The sequence below is a fragment of the Octodon degus genome, unplaced genomic scaffold, assembly GCF_000260255.1.
Source record: "Octodon degus isolate 3935 unplaced genomic scaffold, OctDeg1.0 scaffold00014, whole genome shotgun sequence".
In the NCBI taxonomy this organism is placed as follows: domain Eukaryota; kingdom Metazoa; phylum Chordata; class Mammalia; order Rodentia; family Octodontidae; genus Octodon; species Octodon degus.
In genome coordinates this window covers 13,723,813-13,745,906 of record NW_004524590.1, presented here as the reverse complement: position 1 = coordinate 13,745,906, position 22,094 = coordinate 13,723,813, and positions in this window count along the sequence as shown.

Below are 22,094 nucleotides of genomic sequence, written 5' to 3'. Positions count from 1 at the left end.
TCGCCGGCTCAGCACACCCAAAGGTGGGGCCGGCGCGGCAGGCGGAGCCAGGTATTGAACCCTGGCTCCTGCGCTTACCTAAGCAAGCGCTTAGTCCGCTGAACTATACCGCGGGCCCTACTGGTACATCTTTGACCCACAGTTTATACCACAGTATGTAATAGTCAGAGAGATAATATATGATCTAATATCAGTCTCAAGTGAACACAAAGGAAGTTTAATGGAGATTCAGAGTGGGGATCATTCCTTTATGGAATGTAAAACAAAGATATTTGGGTTAAATTCCAAAGACAGCTGCATTTAATTGTAAAAGAAGTAGTGAAGGTGAAAGGCACAGATTAAGCAGAGACAAAGATATAAAAATGAATTGCTTGACCATAGCAAAGTGCCTTAGGGAAAAACATAGTGAAAGATAAGTTTGCAGAGAAAACTTGAGGGAAAGAATAAATAAATTATTGGGGGGGTATGAATTTCTTGACAATTACAAATATAATGTAGAATTTTCTGGCAATGGGGATTTCACAAGCATCCTGGCCAACTGTGTCTCTCTATTCTTGTATGAACTGGTGTATTGAAGTCTGAGGGAGAAATGAAGGGCCTAAGATTATAGTGTGTTCACATGAGAGATGCAGGATTTTCAGCGCAGAGCTTTCTCTGTGGGTCTCTCTATTGAAGATTTTCAAATGCGAAATGAATAAATGCCTGTAAGCAGAAGCTAGTGATTGATTTTGATTTCTCTCCCAGAGGGCTGGCATCCTGGCACCCTGGCATCCTGCCTTACTTCCAAAGAATGCATTCCAGTAGATTATGCTCTTCAACTCTCTGCTCACTCTTCAGGTATCTGATAAAACTGAGCCTACCAGTGTGTGCCCTGTACACTCTATTCCTCCAACACCCATTGAGCTGCATCAGAATCAGCACTTTCTTTCTGCGAGGGAACAATATAACAGCTCAGCTATCTGTTAAAATATTCTAATGCAAAACACATTAAAAAGCTTTCCTTTCTCTCTCTTTATCCCCTCAGAACAGACATAGAGATCACCTGAGAGATTTTCTTCCTGTTCCTACTCCTACAGAAGAATTGCTTGTTGTTCAACTGAATTCTCTTCCAAAATATTGCAATTCATATTAATTCTCTCCTTTTTGTGTCTTCTATCAGTCAAAAGGAAAACAGATGAAAAGACTGCTCTGAGGACAAGGAGCAAAGCTCACAAATTTGAACCCAAAACTGCTTGATTGTTAGCAATCATATTCTAAGACCCAGTAACTGACAGAGTTCACCCAGGAGCGTTGGTGTCCGCACAGCAAAGAGACAAAAAAGATAAAAGAGGCTTTTATTGCAGACACGGGAGGTCAACAAGGAAAGACACACGAAAACCCTCCGGCCCAAACAATGCAAGGCAGCTATATTTATAGGTTCTAAAGGGGGCGGGGACTTAGGAAGTTAGGTGATGACGTTGTGAGGGCTCATGGGATATCCTCCTGGGAGGTGAGATAGATCATCTTGGTGCGCCAGATGAAGGGAATGCTGGGAAGAAGAAGAGGTAGGTAGTTGTTCTAGACTCATCGCCATCTTGTGGAGATGCCATGGTGATTCAGCCAGTTTCCACATGGGCCGGACTCATCAGTAATAAAACTGCAACTTTGACCAAGATTTTCTCTAATTGTATTACTCTAATTTTCTAATATCTAACTTTTCTAGGCATACTTTAACGTATCAATATCGTTTGTGACATAGTTTATTTCTCAAATATGATTTTACATTAGCAACATGGAATTAAGCTAAGCCACAGTATTTCCAATGATTTTGGCTGCCATTATTTGTATGCTTCTATGATGGCAAAAGAGATTCCTGCAGCCATTTTTTAAATGCCTGAGTGATTGGTTTCTGAGAACTATGGCGTGGTGCCCTGACTCATTTGTCAAACATTTTAGAAGTCACCTGGAGCCCATGGGTCACAGTTTGTGGCCCTAGATGGCATAGAGAAAGGAAAGATTACCCAAAGATGAGAATGAGTTCAGTCACCAAGAGATCCAGAAGCACTCAGCCAGTAGGGAGAGTTTGGGAGGGAAAAAAATAATTACCAAACTAAAAGCTCCTTGCCATTAAAATGTCAGTTTAAGAGAAAGAAGCAGGGGCTGGAGAGATGGCTCAGTGGTCTAAAGCACCTACTTAGAACAAGCTTAGCAAAGCATCGGGGACCGCGGTTCAATCCCCCAGCACCACATGCCAGCCAGCCTCGCCCCCTGGTGGGCTGAGCTGGCCACACACACACACCACTCTCTCTCTCTCTCTCTCTCTCTCTCTCTCTCTCTCTCTCTCAAATAAATAAAAATTTAAAAAAAAAAAAAAAAAAAGAGAAAGAAGCAGGGGTAAAGCAATTTGGGCTAAGAGCTGCCTCAAGGCTAAGCAGTTTTTCTTGAGGTAAGGCGAAGGACATGACCAGTCACAACAAACTTTATTAAAATAAACCCCTTCTTAGTCATTCAAACTGTTGTGGGTGGGGCTGGCAAAATCAGCAGTCTAAAGCCCTTGCTTAGGCAAGCTCATGCAAGTGCCCATAGGTCGGGCTGAGCAAGCCACCAGAAAAAAAAGTTGTGGGCTAGCTTGCAGCTTTATCCTTTGTCCTTTTGTCCCATAGCGAAGTCATTCAGTTTGATCATTCACTCACGACCAGGTACCCTACACTATGCACCTGAGACTTTTGCCTTGCTCCAAGGAGTAATGATAACAGGTGATGACACTTCTGTTCTTAACAGCTGGACCCCAAGATTCATCGAGTTTTGAGGACATTGTTGTGTACTTCACTATGAAGGTTTAAGCCAGCTTTATGCCTTCAACAGGGCCCTGTTCGTGAATGTAATGTTGGAGACTGTGAGTTTTCTGGTACCATCCATTGAAAAACCAGTTCTGCTCTTTCAGCTGAAGCAGTAGCCCTAAGCAGGAGGGGCTGGAGAGCAGGATACATCTTAAAACTAGAAGATACACTTATTTAGTTAAAAGAATGCTATTTCCAATATGATCAATTTAAAAAAAAAATCATTAGTACTGAGGGAGCAAAAAAGCTGAAAAGCTTAATTCTTTTTTTTTAATTTTCAAGAAAAATTTTGTTTCACAAACATAAAAATTTATATAACATATATTTACCTGTATCTTAGCATCCTTCCCCTACTTGATACACAATGCTTTCCAAAATTCCATTAACTGAGACCAAGCATGCTGGCACATATCTGTAATCCCAGCTCTAGTGAGGCTATAAACAAAAGCGTCACTATGAGTCCAAGCTGCATAGTGAGACCCTGTACCAAACACACACATTAAAATAAAAAAAAAAATACCATAAAGAAAATTTAAAACTGACCAGTTATGTAACTGTACTGATGGTGTTTAATGCCATTATTTTAATCAAGTTAACTGGTCCAGATATTATGTAAATATTTTTGTGAATATCTTGACATTCACAAAGTATTGTTATTAACCTTTATGTTTCTACAAAGGACTGAGTAATGAAAATCCCTATTCTGTGTTTTTGCTGATTTATTTCTTCAAATTGTGTCTGTTAATGAAAAGCTTAATTCTTGATCATGACCAATTTGCAAAGTAAGAAGTTGAGCCACTTTAAATTATATCAAATGCAAGTTTTCTTTTTTTCTGTACATGCATAGATTTCCATAGATTTAATGATTTTTAGTTCATTAAAATTATTTTTATTAAAGAATGTAAAACAGTAGAAAAAGAGCATTAAAAAGGATACAAAATTTCACTAATGAAAGCAGTTGGAACTTAACAATGGTTGCTGTATTACATGTTGTTATCTTCAAATTAGTTGTTTAGGTTACCAGATAAAAACATGAAAAATTGGTTTTAAAAATGAAACAAAACAATATCAACCAAAAAGTTATAAGAAATTAAAAAGAATGAAAACAAAAACAAATTTTAGCATTAACTGTTCCTTTCAAAACACCAGCAAAGATCAACAGTACAATTATCCAAATTATTCTGGATAATAATTTGAATATCTTTTTCCATTCTTTCTTTTGTGCTTTTTCTCAGCCCTGTTTTTCCTTCCCACTGAACAAATACCACAATGATATATGTGCATCCATGTTTATAGAAGCACAATTTGTCATAGCTAAATCTTGGAAAAAAACTTAATGCCCATCAACTGAGGACTGGATAAAAAAGATATGGTATTTTTGACACAATGGAGTATTATTCAGCTATAAAAAATGATAAATTTGAGGCTTTTGTAGATAAATGGATGTAACTAGAGACTGTATTGGTAAAGTAAAATAAATCACACCCACATGTGCAAAAATTATATTGTCTTATAGTGTGAAAACCTGAAAGAATAAATAAAATCTGAAAGATGCAATAAAATTATTCATTTTGGTGGCCAGGGAGATGGTTCAGTAGAATAAGCACTTGCCTGCCAAGTGCAAGGGCCTGAGTTCAATCCCCAGTTCCACCAAAAAAAAAATATTCATTTTGATGTACAAAATGGGCTCTCAAATCCATTTTTATACAGCTCTACAGAAGTATAATTCATGAGTCATAAAATCCACTCATTTAAAACTTAAAGTTCGGTAGTATTTAGTATATGTTCACAAGAGTTATACAAGAGTCACCATAATTTCCCTTTAGATCATTTCTGTCACCTCAGACAGAAACCTGTATCTATTAGCAATCACTCTCTACTTTCTCTTACCTAACTCTCAGTTTCAGGAAACCACTTCCTTAATTGTGTGTCTATAGATTTACTTATTTGGATATCTAATTAACTCAGAGGTTTGCGTGGTCCTTGTGTATGACTTTTATTAACATAATATCTTCAATACGCATCTATTTTATAACATTTATTTGTCATGTGAACAATAGCTGTTGCACCATCTCACATGTTTTCCTATCTGTTCATCAGCTGATGGGCATTTAAGTGGCTTTTGTTATTTTGGCATCATGGATTATGCTGCTATTAACGAGTCTTCAGTCTTCTTGGATATGTATGGTTGGTAGATACATGTATTATCTGGGGGATTTAGTAACTTTGATCTTAATATGTTGAGGAATGCCAGAACTTTTTACAGAGTGACTAAATCCTTTTCATTTCCACTAGCAGTGTACGAAGTGTGCAAGTTAACCATAGCCTCTCCACTTATCTTGGTTATTTTTTGTGATAGCTATCCTAAGGATATGCAGTGACATCTCTTGGCTTTGGTTTTTCTTTAATGTCTAGTGATGATGAACTTCTTATATTATTATTTGCTATTGGTATGTAATGTTTGAAGAAATATCTACTCATATTATTTAGTAATTCTTATATTTACTGTTTTATTTCTGTGTTGTAAGACTTCTGGCACACTCTTGGCATTGAATCCTCTCAAAATATCACTTGGTGATACTTTTTCCCATTCTGTGATTGTCTTTTTCCCTTATTAATAGTTTTCTTCAAAGCATAAAAAATTTAATTTTTTTTTGTGGAACCAGGGATTGAAAAATTTAAATTTTGTTAAGTTCTTTAGGATTTTCTATACTCAAGATTATGTCACCTAAAAATAAAATTTCATTTCTTCTTTTCCATTTTGGATGCTTTTTACTTTTCCTTTGCCTAATTTCCCTGGCCAGAACTTCTAATATGATGTTAAATAATAGTGGCAATAATGAACAACTTTGTTTATTCAGTCTATTTTTAAGTTTGATATTAATTTCTCAGTTTGCTCTTAGTGAAAAAGATGAAAGCAAGTGTATATTTTTATATCTCTTCCATAAGTTAGTATTAGCATGTGTTGTTTTCTATTTTCTCTGAATATATCAAACAAACTCTTTTTGATTGAAATAGCTTATTCCACTGAATGCTAAGCATGTATCCACAACAACTGGTGGTCATTAACTGTCCTCTGAAGTAGATATATTTAATATCTTCTTCTATGGATGGGTAAAGTGAAATATAAATACTTAGTTACTCACCAAAGAGTGAGCCAGAACCTGATTACATATAGCTTTAGTCTCAAATTCTCATACACAAGGAAGGATTTCATGTGCCAAATAAAGAAGGAGCTAGTTGGAATCGCTCAGAGAATATCATGTAGAAATGCGGGTAATTGAAAGAAAGGGAGGGACATACATCTTGATGCCAACATCAGTCTGACATAAGGGAGTTGTAAGTCAAACAACAAATATGCATAGGACTTTATAAAATGTTAAATCTGTACATGAGGTTACCCCTGGGAATTTTGCCTGTGTGTGAAGCAGTAGTCATCATTCTGGGAAGTCCCCCAAAAAACTGATGGACTGCAGTAGCACGGCAAATGCAAGCCGCACTAGACAAATTTGGGATACAAAGCCCCTCTTCTCTCTTGCCTTCCTTCAGAGAATATTGAAGCCTGGCAATAAATTTTGCCAAGACACACAGGGGTGAGTGGCCAGGAGACTGTTTCCTACCCAATAGGCCACCAATTTTCTTTTTCTTTCTTTCCTTTCTTCCTTTCTTCCTTTCTTCCTTCCTTCCTTCCTTTCTTCCTTTCTCTTCTTTCTTTCTTTTTTTCTTTTTTTTGTGCACAATAGCACCAACTGGAATGTCTAGGAACAATGATAGGGACTACAGTGACAGTAGTGAAGGTAGTTAATGGAACAGCACCACCCTTCTCGCCCTGCTTCCAGCAGTATGAGTGGGTGGGAGGAATATGGGACTGTCAGGGCCATGACTGGGAAGTTAGCATCACCCTTTCCCTGCTCCCAGTGGCAAGAGAGTAGAGAAACACAGCATAGTGGAGCAAAGAAGGCTGTAAAAGAGCCAGGAGGGGCAATAAAACAGTTCAGGAAGCAGCCTCAGGCTCTGACTGTTTGAAGGCAGCATGGCAATTGAAAAACAATGATGCAGAGACACACAAGAAAGAGACATCAATGGGCAACCAGGGGACATAGAGAAAATTGCTGGCTGAAGACTCTGGAACCAACCTCTGCTTCCAGGAGCCAAGATCAACCCCACACTCAGCACTATGTCTATTGCAGACTTGACAGGGTTACCTGGCACAGATTTGGACTCTGGTTTGGACACTACCACAGAACTGAGGGCAACAGAAAAATTTTGTTGTTTTGTTGTTGGTCAAGGTAGTAGCTGTTTACTTTTTTGTTGTTGTTGTTTGTTTTGGTCAGCTCAGCCCAACCTGAGGACCAGGCTGGTGTGGCATGTGGCACAAAAGAGTGTGGTGCAAAGGACCCAACTGATGTCCCTGTGCTTGCCTAAGCTTGCCAAAGCAGACACTTTAGTCCACTAAGCTATCTTGCTGATCCTGTTTTTTTTTTTTTTGTTTTTTTCCCTTTTTGTTTTTTTGTTTTGGTTTAAACCCTTATTGTTTGCATCCTTTTATCTCTTTTCTCAATTCTTTTTCTAAATTTTTTCATACGTTTATGTAAGTGAATATTGTTTCTAGTCTTTCTACTTCACTTCAATATTTCTTTGCTTTCTCCTTCATTCTTTCTTTTCTGCCCCTTCTCTAGTTTCCAAACCTTAGGAGATCATCCTTTGTTCTTGGACATTGTTCATATTATATTTCTCTTCACTGGCCCTCTTAAGTCCTCCTACACACATATACACACAGAGTAAAATCATTCTACCAAGAGGAAACTTACAGAATTCAAGCGTCTGGCTTATGTTGGGTACTGTTATATAATTATAGATCTTCATCCTATGGATAAAGGAATCAAATTATTAGTTACCACACTTTTGTGAATTTTTAAACTACAATGAACGCTATTTTTGTTGCTAGTTGAGCTATTTTAGCCAGGGTGACATACCTGTTGTAAAGTTGTTATCCCTTGTAAAGTCACACTGTGATTGTCTAAGGCCATAATAATCACCACTGTCCAGTACCAAAGAATTGGGTGCTAACCCAAATGTGCAGCACCTTCTCATCTATAATAAATTGTGAAGGAAGTACATTGGAACAGATACAAAGCCCAAGGGCCAGATACACCTGGAAAACAATTGCTTTCAGAGTGAAGCAAACATACTAGTTATAAATCTAAGTATAAGCAATGAACAAACATCAAAAAAAATTCAAATTAAAAAATAGAAAATGATAAGATACAGAACCAAAATATAAAGACAGGTCTGTAGTCTATTGGACAAATCCAAGTGACAGTGAAAGAGAGGAAATCTGGGCCCGGGGAGATGGCTCAGTAGGATAAGTACTTGACTGGCAAACGCAAGGATCTGAGCTCAGTCCCCGGTCTGAGTTCAATCCTCAGTTCTGCAAAAAAAAAAAAAAAAAAAAAAAAAAAAAGAAAGAGAGGAAATCAAGCCACACACGAATTTCCTGAAATGATAGCAACACTCACTGTTATGGTTTGTGTCTAGTTGTCTGCCCAAAGCCTCATGTAGTTCTGGGCCAGACTTCTAGAGTTTGTGATTAACTCATGAACCATAGGGATTATGGGTGTGAGTGCTGCTGGAATTATGGGTGTGAATCTGCCTGGGGCAGATAGCCTGAATGCAATTTAAGGGAGAAAGACTTCCTCTCTGTTGCCATTGTTGCCACTACTCCTCCCATTTCTGTGTAAGAATATGTAATTGTTTATTCCTATTTTTTAAATGTTTTTAATTAAAATTTTTTTTCTTCATATTCTGGAGGGACTTAAACTTCAACATATCAATACTTGATGGAAAATACCTGTTCTATGTTATGCTTAGATGTTTGACATTTAGACAGATGGTGAAGTTAAGCTCAACTGCCTATGTTGTAGTAGGGCAATAATAATAAGCTTTTCTTCGGGAGGGTTAACAACCCAAGTTTGCAGACCAAAAATAGAGAAAAAGAAGGGCTGCAAGGACAGCCAACATTTTGGCCCTAGCCTTTCAGGGACGTTGAGGACTCAGGACGTAGGGGAACCCATCTCTGACAAAACTGAACAAAAAAGGGGGATACAAATGAAGGACCATTTTGTATCTGTATATTCAAAATAGTTATGATAGATATACAGCTACCTTCTCTTAATTCAATGAATAGAAAGATTTGTACTAATAGTGTTTGTGGACAGAACATCATATCAGCATCTTGTACTATGAATAACCACTACGAAGACAGCAATATGCAATGTATTAATTATTGAACCTGTCCTACTAATTAGTCTTGAAACTGTCTCATTGCTATTTATCAATACAATTTTTGAAAAACATTGTAAGGAGAATGCAAAGACAAGAGGAGCAAATATCTGTAAATAATATATCTGGTGTAATTTCTATTCAGACTATCTAAAGAAATTTTAAAACTTAATGATAAACTATTTTTTTAAATTTAAAAAAAAACTGAGAGTTGAAATAACAATGGATCCAGAAATCCAGATTGTCAATAAACTTTGAGAAACTTTATTCTGGTAAGATAGAAACACACAAGAAATGGTCAGACTGCTTGATGCACAGCAATTACCAAAGCTGAATCAAGAAGGTATAAAATTCTAAGTAAAACTCTACCAGTCAATGAAATTGAAAATGTAATAAAAATTTATCAACAAAAATTAGGCCAGGTCCTGATGGAATCACTGCTGAATTATACAAGAAATTTGGAAAAGATAGAAGGCCATTTCTCTACAAAGTCTCTATTAAGATCGAAAGGGAAGCAATACTACCAAAGTCACTCTTAGAAGCAAGTATTACCCTGATTCCAAAATTAGAGAAGAAACTCACAGAGAGAGAGAGAGACAGAGACAGAGACAGAGACAGAGACAGAGACACAGAGAGAGACAGAGACAGAGGCAGAGACAAAGACAGAGTCAGAGATAGCCAGAGAGAGAGAGAGATGATCAGAGAGCGAGCCTGAGAGAGAGAGAGAGAGAGAGAGAGACAGAGAGACAGAGAGACAGAGAGACAGAGAGACAGACAGGCAGGCAGGCAGGCAAACAGGCAGAGAACTACAGACCAATGTCCCTAAGGCTCTGAAACACAAAATTTCTCAATAAGGTACTTGAAAATATAGTGACACAATCATCAAGATTATACACCATGACCAATAAATCAATAAATGTAAAGATCAACAATGTCAAAGGCAAAAATCCCACAAACATTTCATTTCAATACATGCAGAAAAGCATTTGACAAAGTTCACTCCCATTCATGATAAAAACTCTACAGAAAATTGGAATAGATGATCTTTATCCCAATCTGTTCAAAGCCATTTATGACAAAGCAATAGCCAAAATCATAATAAATGGTTAAAAACTGAAAGCTTCCACTATAAAATCATAAACAAAATAAGGATATCCAATATGATCACTCTTATTCAATATAGTTCTGGAAACAGCCAGAGAAATTACACAAGAAAAAGAAATAAAGATAGGAAAGGAAAATGTTAAATTATCATTATTGGTAGGTGCTATCAAAGACCCCCAAAACTCCACGAAAAGACTTTTAGGCTTAATAACCAAAATTCAGTCACGTGGCTGAATATAAAGTCTACAATGAAAAGATCAATAGCATTCTTACACACAAATAACAAACTCAATGAGAAAGAAATTAGAGAAACAAATGACTTTCCTTTTGATAATGGTGAAATATCTAGGAGTCAGTCTAACAAAGACAGTGAAAAAATCTTTACATTCAAGATTATAGAGATCAGATGATCCATGAAATGGATAAGCAAATTCAGAAATAATTTCAAACATACTCAGCCACCTTATCTTCAACAAAGGGGTCAAAAAGCTTCACTAGAAGAAAGCCTCTTTACTAAATGTTGCTAGAAAAAATGGCTGTCCACCTGCTGAAGACTAAAGCTAGACCCATTTGTCTAGGAATGCACTGGACTACTATAAAAATATATGAAACATCTAAATATTAAAACACAAGCACTAAATCTGCTGGAAGAAAACAGAACTTTGGAAGCCTTAGCTATATGAAAAGACTTGATGAACAAAATCTCTATTGTATGGACGTTCGAAAGAATGAATACCACAGATCTCCTATATTAAAAAGATTTTGTACAGTGAAAGAAATAAACCTACATTGTGAAGAGAAACTAACAGAGTGGATACAATTTTAGCCAATTATCCCTCAAAAACTAGTACCCAGAATATTTAAAGAACTAAACAAAAATTACTCCCTCATTTTAAAGATCTGATCCATAAATGGGGATCTGAGATGAATGCACTCTTCTCAGAAGTAAAAATGGCAAAGAAATACTTGTTTAAATGTTACGTATCACTTGTGTGTTGAAAGATGTAAATTAAAACAAATCTGAGATTCCACATCACTCCATAAACAATGGTTATTATCAAGAAATCAACCAATAACAAATGATAGAAGAGCTATAGAGAAAAAGGAATAAATTTCACTGTTGGTAGGAGTCCAGACTTGTGCAACCACTGTGCAAAGCAGTGTGCAGGTTGCTCAAAATACTAAAATAGAGGTTCCATTTGACACAACTACTCCACTTCTTGGTGTCTTCCCAAACGAATTTAAAGCACCATGCCACAGTGACAAACTTTTATAGCAGCACAGTTTGCTATAGGTGAATCTTGGAAACAGCCCAAATCCCTATAAATTGATGATTTTTTAATACAATAGAGTACTACTCAGTTATAAATAAGGATAAACTTAAGACATTTGTAGGTAAATGGATGCTGCTTGAGACCATACTCTTAAGTGATATAAATCATTCACACATGTAAATATCACATTATTTCTCTGGTGTGAGAGACTAATAGTGTAAATAAGGATCAGCATGTTTTGCAATAATGACAAATACAAAGAGAATACTCAAATGGGCAGGGGAACTAAAGAAGGTGAAGGGAAAATAAAAACTTGAGAAAAAGAAAAAATGAAAGAACTTTCATGAGTAAAGAGGAGAAATGTGTTGATGGAAGGGTAGAGGAATGCGAAGAAAGAAAAATCAAGGTATGTCATGTACAGGTGCACATTCTCTATAATGAACATAATATATATCAATACCAAATTCTGCAAACTATAGCAATTAATTTAATTAATTAAAACAGTTTTCATACAAGTCTATCATATTATCTAGCCCCATTTTGTTATGATTTTTTTTCTTTTTGTTACTGGGGATTGAACTTGGGTCCTTGTGCTTGTCAGGCAGACACTTATCCCACTAAGATAATACCCCAGCCCTTATATTATGATTTTCTCAAAATTCACTATAAACTCCACACAACTCAGTCTAATAAACTTAGAAACTAGGGCTGCATTCATTATTTTTAAAACAAAGCAACAAGAAAGGCTATGACCAGGAAATTCAATTTTCAGTTTAAACATTATCACAATAAAACAAGACTTCATTGTCCAAGATTTTAGTTTTCTTCAAGGTCAGTTTTATGGTATGTGTCTAGATGTCCTCCTGAAGCCTCACACAGTCATAGGGGTGCTTTTCAGAGATGGTTTACTCTACAGAATGTGCTGCTAGGATCAAGGCTGTATGGCTATCAAATCAGCACACTGATTGGTTTGCCATAATTCTGGCCAGGACTATGAATGTGAGAGCTATACTTGCCTCAGGGTGAGTAGCCTGCATGAAATATAAGGGACTGAAAGAGTTAATGTGCTGTCACCTAGGCTGCTTGTCCTGGAGTCTCTCTCCCCTGTGATGTCCCGCTGCCATGGCACCCTGTCTTGGAGCCAGCCAACTGTGGACTGAAATTTCTATAAACTGTGATCCAAATAACATTGGGATCTTTTAACATTCGGTGTCAAGTATTTTGCCTCAGCACCAAGAAAAGTAATCTAGACACTCTGTAATTTAGGTCTTCTCTAATAAGTGCAGCTCCTGAAAATCGCCTTGCTGTTTCAAATGCCACATGCGGACTCCAAGACAATTTTAATGAAGAGCTAGAGGCTCAGTTCATTATTAAATGATTAACAACTTCTATCTATTGCATGTGGTTTTATTTAGGTTCCTGGTATTTTTTAACTCAAAAAGCAGTTTTAAAACCCAAATTAGAGAATTGTGAAGGCAGTGTATAAGAAGTAGAGAAGTAGATAATTTAGTAATCAAGGATTGAGTGTGGACACTATGTCAAGAGGAATGAAAGAAAAAATCTGAATCAAAAGAACCAACATTACAGCATTCCAGGGCAGTTTAGAGAAGAAAGCTGACTTGACATACTAATGGCCACTGAAGATACTCTGCATTATTTCAAAGGAAAGTATATTGTTTCATAAGGAGGATTTAATATAATTTTTAGCATTTTGTTGTTTGATTTGAGGATATAAAAAATACTACTCTTATTTATTCTTGAATTTAATTTGTACAATATTTCTTTTCTAGCCTATTTATGATTTGCACATTTCTTGAAGAGATCATTTCTTCTTCAAATTTTATATTCTAGTCTTTAGCATTTTAACCCTTGCAGTTGTCTAAAAATTGTATCTTTTGTACTCTTGAAGTCCTTCCTTGTAATCCTATTTCATGGGTATGGTTGTTTTGAATTTTTTAAAGTTTTCATTGTATAAATTGTGCACAAGCATCATCTGCCCTATGACAACACTATCCTAATATTTGCATATCTCTCATTTGATCTCCTTGTTTATTTACATATAATCTTCCTTTTATATCTTTCTACAGACTCATTTTTGTTCTTTGTCTGGGTTCCATACTACATTCCAGAAAAGCAAGAATTTTATTAGTAACAACACATTCATTTTCTTTCAACGTCTGCTGATCATTTCCCAGAAAAGTAAGGTAGCAATGGAATTGTTTAAAATAAAAGCATTTATTTGTTCATTTACTTATTTGGTCATTCATTCATTTAGTTTTGTTGTGATGAGAAAATATTTTACTAGTGTATCATCTCAATCTGATCTCCTTTGACTACATGTACATGAGAGCTCCCAGTGCTAGTTCATGCCTTTTATTACTATAAACACAATGTGTTTATTGGGTTGCCTCAGACTAAAATCAAATTGTAGAATTTTTCCTGGTCTACAAGGTGGAAGTCCTTTTATTAGTACTTCCTCGGACTCCTATGCTTATACCTAAAATCTTTAGTGAGTGGATAGTACCACCTTTATCCTTAAAGTTAGAAAAATAATTTTCTTTCATTTTTTTCCTCCTCTTTCTCTCTTCTTAAGTTCTAATATTTTTTCTTCTTTTTACAATTTTTCATGCATATACCTAGTAATCTAAACAAGTCAAAGACAACATCATGTAATGCAAAAAATATAGTGGAATTCATATTATTTTGTTTAGTGAAATTCTATGTCATTTCTAATTTTTTAATATTATTATTTTGTATTCTCTTTTGAAAAGAAAAATATAGAATAGAAAATGGGATTGTATGCAGAAATACATAATGTGTGGAAGAAATATAAGGTGTTTGGAAGAAAGGTTCCCACACACATGCACTGCATGCTTGTTCGCTGCCCTCACCTACTTTACTTCATATACTTCCAAAAAGCTTTACTCTGTTGAATTTACTGTAGTTTCCTTGATTATTCAAATGAGTAAACTGAGGCACACAGGTAAAAGTGGTTTTCCCTTCATTGTTTAGTAGCAAGTAGTCTACTAGTAGTTTAAATCTGTACAGTAATCACATCTGCTTTTTTTCTCAATTTTTAAAGCAATTCAAAACAGACACTGCATAAAAATGAAGAGTTTCATCAATTGTTCTGTACAGGAGATATGCTATAGTGCTCATCTTACATCCCTAAAGTAAGTCTTTGGTTTTATTAGGCTAAACCAAATCTGCAGAATAAAATATGGGCATCCTCATTCATCCATCTTCAGAAAGAATTGGTGTCTTTATCATATCCATTTGCTCCATTAAGAGAGAAGACTAGAAAGAAGTGAGGTTTAGTATTACATCCATAGCAAGCTTACTACATAGAAGAAGAAGTGGAGATAGATAGATAGATGATAGATAGATAGATAGATAGATAGATAGATAGATAGATAGATAGATAGATGATAGGAAATATGAAAGGAAAAGAAAATAGGCAAGATCTGGAGCATCCAACTAGTAATGAAAGTGACCCTAACTCCAGGCCACATGGATAGAGAAAAGCATGCGGGGCATGGAGAAAGGCAAGGAGCATGTTCCTCAATTATTTCCTATCTCCTAGAGACAGAAAAGACTCCCATGATTGTGTCAACTTGAGTAAAAATGCCCAACTAAATTAAGTCAGTACAATTCTGGGTGCGGCTTATGAGATTTACTGAAGAAAAGAGACCTACCCTGGGTTAGAGGAACAACAGTCAATGGGCTTGCAGCCTGAGGGAACAAAAGGAGACAAAAAATGTAATGTCCTGCTTCTTCAGAAGAGCTCCAGTCTTCACCTTCACCTTGGACATTGTCCTGGCTCCTAGGTGAGATCCTTCACCCCATTGATAAGGAATTTTAAAGGACTCCACATTAAGCTCCAGGTCTTTGACTGGAGCCTTTAGTTTCCAGCATACAGGCAGCTCTTTTTCACCCTTCCACTCCTGACTCCATGGACGGCCATTGTAAGCCTATCTTCTTAGTCCTTGTATATTTGCATCTCTTGTAAGCACTGATTGATACATCTCCCATTCAATCTATACCACTTGTATCTGATTAAAAATGTACAGCTGGGGGACAGAAGACTTCCTTTCCAGGGAGAGTTGGGTTGTATCTCTTCTCTCAGTTCCTCCGTGCACTCAGGCACCCTTGTGCTATTGTGGACATCAGAGCTTCACCATCATACATTCCTTCTGTCAATTAAATGATTCTCATACTCTACCTTTTCTCTGGAAAGTCCTCAAATTATTCTTTGCACTCTCCATCTCTAGAACTGTAGAACTGAGACCTTCACTCTAATTTTAACTGCCTCTTTTTGACTGTGCCCAATTTGATTTGCTTTTCTCTCTCTAGCCCATTAGTTGTTTGGTTCCAAGTACATTTCCTATTCATGTTAAATTTTTCCCTGTGATCATCTTGAATGAAGTTTGGCTTCCGTCTATGTAGCAAGCTCTACTTACAAAATCCTTTCAATTTGATCTTCTTTAACAACCTTGGGAAGTTGACTGCATTGCCTTAAATCGACTTCTCCTCAGCTCTCCCTTTCTATTCATACATAGATCTCATTTTTCCCAGTGCCCCATTATGGGCCTGTCAGTCTATTTTTTCAAATGCACAATGTTTAGCTTTTAAGAAATTTCTTCATCAGCACCCAATCTGGAGCTGACTGTGTAACTGTAATTTCTGCAAGCCTCACCACCCTCTGAACACATATGGGAACATTAATATTAACACCCAAGTTTTATTATTCTTTTCTTCAAACTACTGATATGTGAAGTCCAGTTTCCTGAAAATTTCCTTTTAAGAGCTTTTGGAATCTCCAGTAATGTGTGCAACCTGTGCTGCCCCTTCCCGGATTTGGTGCCACTCTGCTGGCATTGGTCGCTTCTTCCCGATGCTCTTTGGGTCCACTTTTCTGCACCCCCACATCGTGAGGGCAGCAAGTCTCTGAAGGTGGCTGTAGCCACTTTCATTGGTGCAGAAATCTCATCACTACTTGGTGCTCCCTCTCCAGTTAGCAAGCCTGCATTGCTTATTCTGAAGATCAATGTGTTTGTTTGGGGTTACTTTAAACATACCTGGCTTACAGCTGCCCCATGATGTGTGGCAGGATAACAATGAAAGATACCCTTTCTTTCACCCTGTATTCATGTAACAGTTTCCCAGTGGAGTGTTACTGGAGTAATATATGACCCTGTTATGCATGACAAAACAAAGACCACAAACTGCATGACTTCTAAAAGGAAAACCAAGTCCTCGCTGCATGGGAGGCTGAATGTGTAGGCAGGTTCAGTTCCTCCCAAGGCCTCTCTCCTTGTCCTTCAGAAGGCCACCTCCTCTGTGTGTTCTAGCATGGACTTTCCTCTTATACACACATCCCTGCAGATCAAATTCCCTCACAAAAACACCAGTCAGATTGAATCAGGGCCCAACCTAAAGGACTTGTTTCAATTTCATCACCTCTGGAAAGGGCTTATCTTCAGCAAATGAGCTACATTTAAAATACTGGAAGTAACAATTTCCACTTAGGGTTTGGTGGTGCAAGCATGCAACCTGCATGTGTTATGGCACAGACATGGGTCTTAAAGCCCAGTGTCTGCTGATCCCCGCCTCAAATTACAGAATTCCTCCACCCCTCTGAAACATATACTGTGACTGGTCACAGCCTGCTTTTCCCCAAGGTACCACAGACCCTGTCCCAAAGGCTGTACCTCAGCCACCTACGTTCACTTCATTTTGTCACACACAGCAGAGCCCTCCATGATGGAGGCCATCAAGGGAAAATGAATCAGTGCTAGAGAAGTGTCGAGGTTGATAGGCATTTCAGTGTGGCAGTTTGTGAGCTCTGCAACATGGTGTAGGATTGTATTATCTTAACTTTGCCTAACTTCTTAGCAATGTGACTCTGGACAATCTTCAGTGCTGCACTGACTTATCTCCTGGATCTCCATCACAAATTGGACAACAATAGTACATACATCCAGGTGCTCACAGGTACGTAGCTCTTAGAACTGAAAGAGTGCGTAGGGAACATTCAGTATAATCTAGGTCTTACTGCTATAATAAATGTAGGTGCCATGGTGGGAGACGAGACACCATTACCATAGTAGGCACGTAATAAATGTATATGGAACAAAGTTGCTTACTATAAATTTCATTGTCACATGTTAATATCCATCCAATTCCTAATAAGTAAATTATTAAATCTACTTCTCTTAGGTGCCTTTAATCCACAAGAAAGGTCATAATATCTATTTAGTTTGATAGATGAGAAAACCTAGGTCTAGAGAATTCAAGAAATTTGGCTAAGGTTACACAGCTAATGTTTAGAGTAATAAGATTTAATTTTTTTTCTTCTTTATTTTATTTCTCTTCTCTTCTCTTATCTTTCTTGAATCACTGGGGAGGGTTGAGCCCAAGCCTCTTATATGCTAAGCAATTTCTCTATCATCTAGCTATATCTCAGATGTCTTCATTTCTAACCCCCCTCTTCATTTTGTCTTTTAATTAGCATTGTCAACTCCAAATACTATATCCTAACCTCTTTCTCTTCAAAAGAAAGTAGCAGAGACAAAGAAGAGAGAGAGACAGAGAGAGAGACAGAGAGAGAGAGAGAGAGAGAGAGAGAGAGAGAGAGAGAGAGAGTGAGAGAAAAGAAGGAAGGAAGGAAGGAAGGAAGGAAGGAAGGAAGGAAGGAAGGAAGGAAGGAAGGAAGGAAATTATCTCAATGTAAATAAAAGTGAAATGTGCCCTTACTTGGTTGCTTTTCACTGTGTATTTGATTTTGTGCTTTGGCCAGTGAACTGGAGAGAAACTTAGGCCAGTCTGGCTGGATACCCAGCCCACATCTGTGAGCACACACAAACACAGTGTGTTCACCAGTGGTGCTCATTCAGAAAGCTCTTGGCTCACTGATGTAATATTTGTCGTGTGCTGGGACCTCCACTCTACACAATGAGTGAGAAAAATTTTTCCACAAGTGAGAAAGATAGCATATATTTTCAGATTTATAAATACTCAGTTCTACTTTTGTGAAATAGAAATTATATATAAACAAAAAACCATGGCCATATCCTATGAGAATGTTACGTACACCATCAAGAAGTGAACCACACTGGAAGCACTGACAAGCCTACAAATTTAATATGTTCATTCTTATTTTTAAGTTAATGTAAGAGTTAAATTTAATTGACATAATAATTATTCCTATTATGGAGTTCATACGTCATGATGATAAGCCTATACTTGTACACAATATGTACAAGTCACTTTGGGACAACTGGCACATCCTATTCCTAACTTAAGTTATAGAAAATAGTCTCAACAGAGACTGAGTGGCAGCTGGAAAATTAGGGAGGAAAGAGAGCTGTGAGAATATCAGTTCTGGGAATCTTTTGCTTTGTTTGGCTGCAGCCTATGTTTCCTGTTCTCTCTTTTCTCTGTTCATATCAGCTTCTATATCTGTATAGTTGTTTATGCTGGATTTAAATCTCTTTGATAGACAGTGCGATATAACTGTCAGGTTTACAGTACTTCTTAGAAGGTTATGACAGTGATAGTATTATTTACTGTCACTTTTTGGCACACAAGATCAGTATTCAAGATTCTATTTATATCTCCCTAAATTCTTAGGTGACAACAAGAATAGGTCCATGCGACCTGATAATTTTCATAGCCACCTGTTAGAGTTAAGAGCTTTTCAAGGAGGATGTCTTATATGCTCTTCTGTAAAACAGAGATAATAGTACTTACTTTATAGAACTTTTCTGAGGAATCAGTAAAAAGATGCTGGTCAAGAACTCAGAACACAGTATATGCTCACTAAGCACAATGTTTAGAACATAGTATCTACTCCCTAAATGCCACAGTTATTATTTGTGTGTACTTTTCTCATATTCGGTCCTCCAGAGTTGTGCAGGTACCTATCAGTCTTCATTTTGAGATATTAACTCAGCTCCGAAGTTCTCATCTCTGATTTCACTGATATTTTGTGCTGGATGTTTTGTAGTGATGAGTTGCATAGTACATTTGGGGGTTTTAGCAGCTTCTTTGGCTTTTTCACCACTAAATTCCAGTAGAATTACTCCCAGTTGTAACAACTGAAAATGTCTCCAGACATGCAGAATTTCTCATGAAAGACACAGATGTCCTTGTGTTCCCACTTGTGAGACTAGAAGGGACAGGAGTCTATTTCTCTAGTCTCTACTCTTCCACACCCAACCAGCCAGGATGAGCTCACAGAACTTCATTTCAGTGCCCATGGATGACATCAGGAGTGACCATCTACCCCTAACTTAAGCCCATCACATTACATCTTGCATGAAGGAAATAAAAATTAAGAATCATCCATTAAGTTTCAGTGGGATTATTGCCCCAAGGTGATTGTTACCTAACTTTTATGGGATACAATTTTGGAGTGGCTCCAGCTTGCAAAAAGGAGAGTCATTGTGCAGAAAGAGCATAATACCCAGAGGCACAGAAAGAGATGACACAGGGATCTGCATGGGATTACTGACTGCTTTCCCTTCCAGGTACTATGACCTAAAGAAATCTAATGGTCCTTCTGTTCTAAATTCAGTGACCCATTGCACAACCTGCCCTATATGTCCACTATAAAGGTCCCCATTCATTTTTCTCTAAATTAAATTATGTGGCTTCCTTTTGTTTGCAAATAGAAGTATCTTAGCTAAGTCATTATTCAGAAAGTTGTTGAGCTTTGAGAAGAACAGTAAATAGTGCTCCTTTCTCATACCCTTGAACTTACATTCATGCCAGTCAATCTCTATTCAGGAAAAGAAAAGAAGCTTGCTAACAGCATTCATTGCAGAATTTAATACAACAACAAGGTTACAGAGGTAATGGAAGCAGTAAAAATCCCATGGTGAAAAATAAAGCAAGAAAATAGCTATTTCATTGAATAAATGTTCTCAATTATTTGCCCTTTCTGTGTCCATACTCTTCTTTGGCCTCAGGATAGATGAACTGTGTATTTCACATTCTGATCTGTAAATTACCACTTGATATGCTTTGGCCAGTGACATGTGAGTAGAAGTAAAATCTTGCCATTTTTAAATGTGTATCCCAAACTCTTCACAGTACTTTTAGTGTTAGATCCAGTGGGTGAAGAGCTTAGAAGTACACACTCGACTTTGCAAGAAAATGCTTAACAGAATGTAAAGCAATTATTTTCCTTGGACCAAGTAGAAAGGAAAAAAAAAGCCCTGATGTTTCAGAGCAAACTGTCAACCCAAATTTTCAGGCACAGGTACATGCTAGGAGCCATAACTGAAATGTGCATGCCTGGAACAGAAACTTCTGGAGCCATAAACTATCAGGAAGTCCACATTGAGAAGTTGGAGGAACTGTTGGAACTAAAGTGCCCTGGATTAAGTGTAAGATATTTCTGAGATTGTCAGCCTTTGTGGTGCACTATGCTTCTGTAGGCTTTATCTCCAAGAATTCCTCCAAGTTCTCATGGTGATAAACAAGAAAGATCCTGGCATGGTTTGAAAAACTGGTGAAAAAAAATTATGAAATATGGCAAGAGCATGTTCTATAACAAAAATGTACTTCTCAAGGAAAGAGGCCACCAGAGCTCCATCCTCCCTGCGGAGGAGGACTCTTTCCACTCCAGTTCCCTGCAGTGTTCCAATCTCATCTAGAGGAAGGATATATTCATCATTGATCAAGGAAATGGGTTAAGAGCATTACAACTGGGAAAAGGAATACAAGGGAGTCCATAAGCCCCTACTGCTAGACGAGCTTTAGTGAGGTCCCAGCTCCAATAACCAGCACCCCCAAAAGAATGATCATTAACAAAAATGTTATATGACACTTTTCCTCCTGGCCACTTCACCAATAGAACTCCTGGATTGGATGGTAACAGCTGAAAGAGCTGCAAGTCTGGGACCTCCTTGGAGAAGGAGACAGTGTCTGCACAAATGCTGCTTTCTCTGGAGTGTACTGTAGTCCTCTTGGTGAAATTATGGTTCATCCTTTCATCACCCCCATAACATTATCTATTTGTCTCATATACTATCTTCTTTCTAATGCTTTCAACTTTTAACACACTAAAAAGTTTACATGCTTATTCCATTTCTTGTTCCTTTTTGGCCTTCCTCAACTCAATATAAAGTGTATTCCAGCATGAATTTTTCATCTGCTGATCTTTGTTGAAGGAAGGAAAGAATTCCTAAAAATATCTACAGACTTTTCCTGGTATGCACTCTGTTCTGAGCATTTTCTTAAATACTTAGCAAAATTCAGCAAACTGGCCTGGGCAAATAGCTCAGTGACTTAAGAGCATGCCTGGCAAGTACAAGGTCCTGAGTTCAATCACTGGTACCAAAAAAAAAAAAAAAAAAAAAAAAAGCAGCAAACTACAGTACAGGGCCCAAATCTGATCTGCCTTGGTAAATAAAGTCTTCATGCGATGCAACCACAACCTTTTGTCTACTCAATGTCAGCAGTAGGTTCCTCATTGTAATTACAGGAATGACTAGAAACAACAGAGTTCCTATGCCTCTAAAAGCCTAAAGTACTCTCCATCTGACCTTTCTAAAACAAAAAAACAAAAAACAAAAAAAAAAAGGAAGGAAGGAAGGAAGGAAGGGAG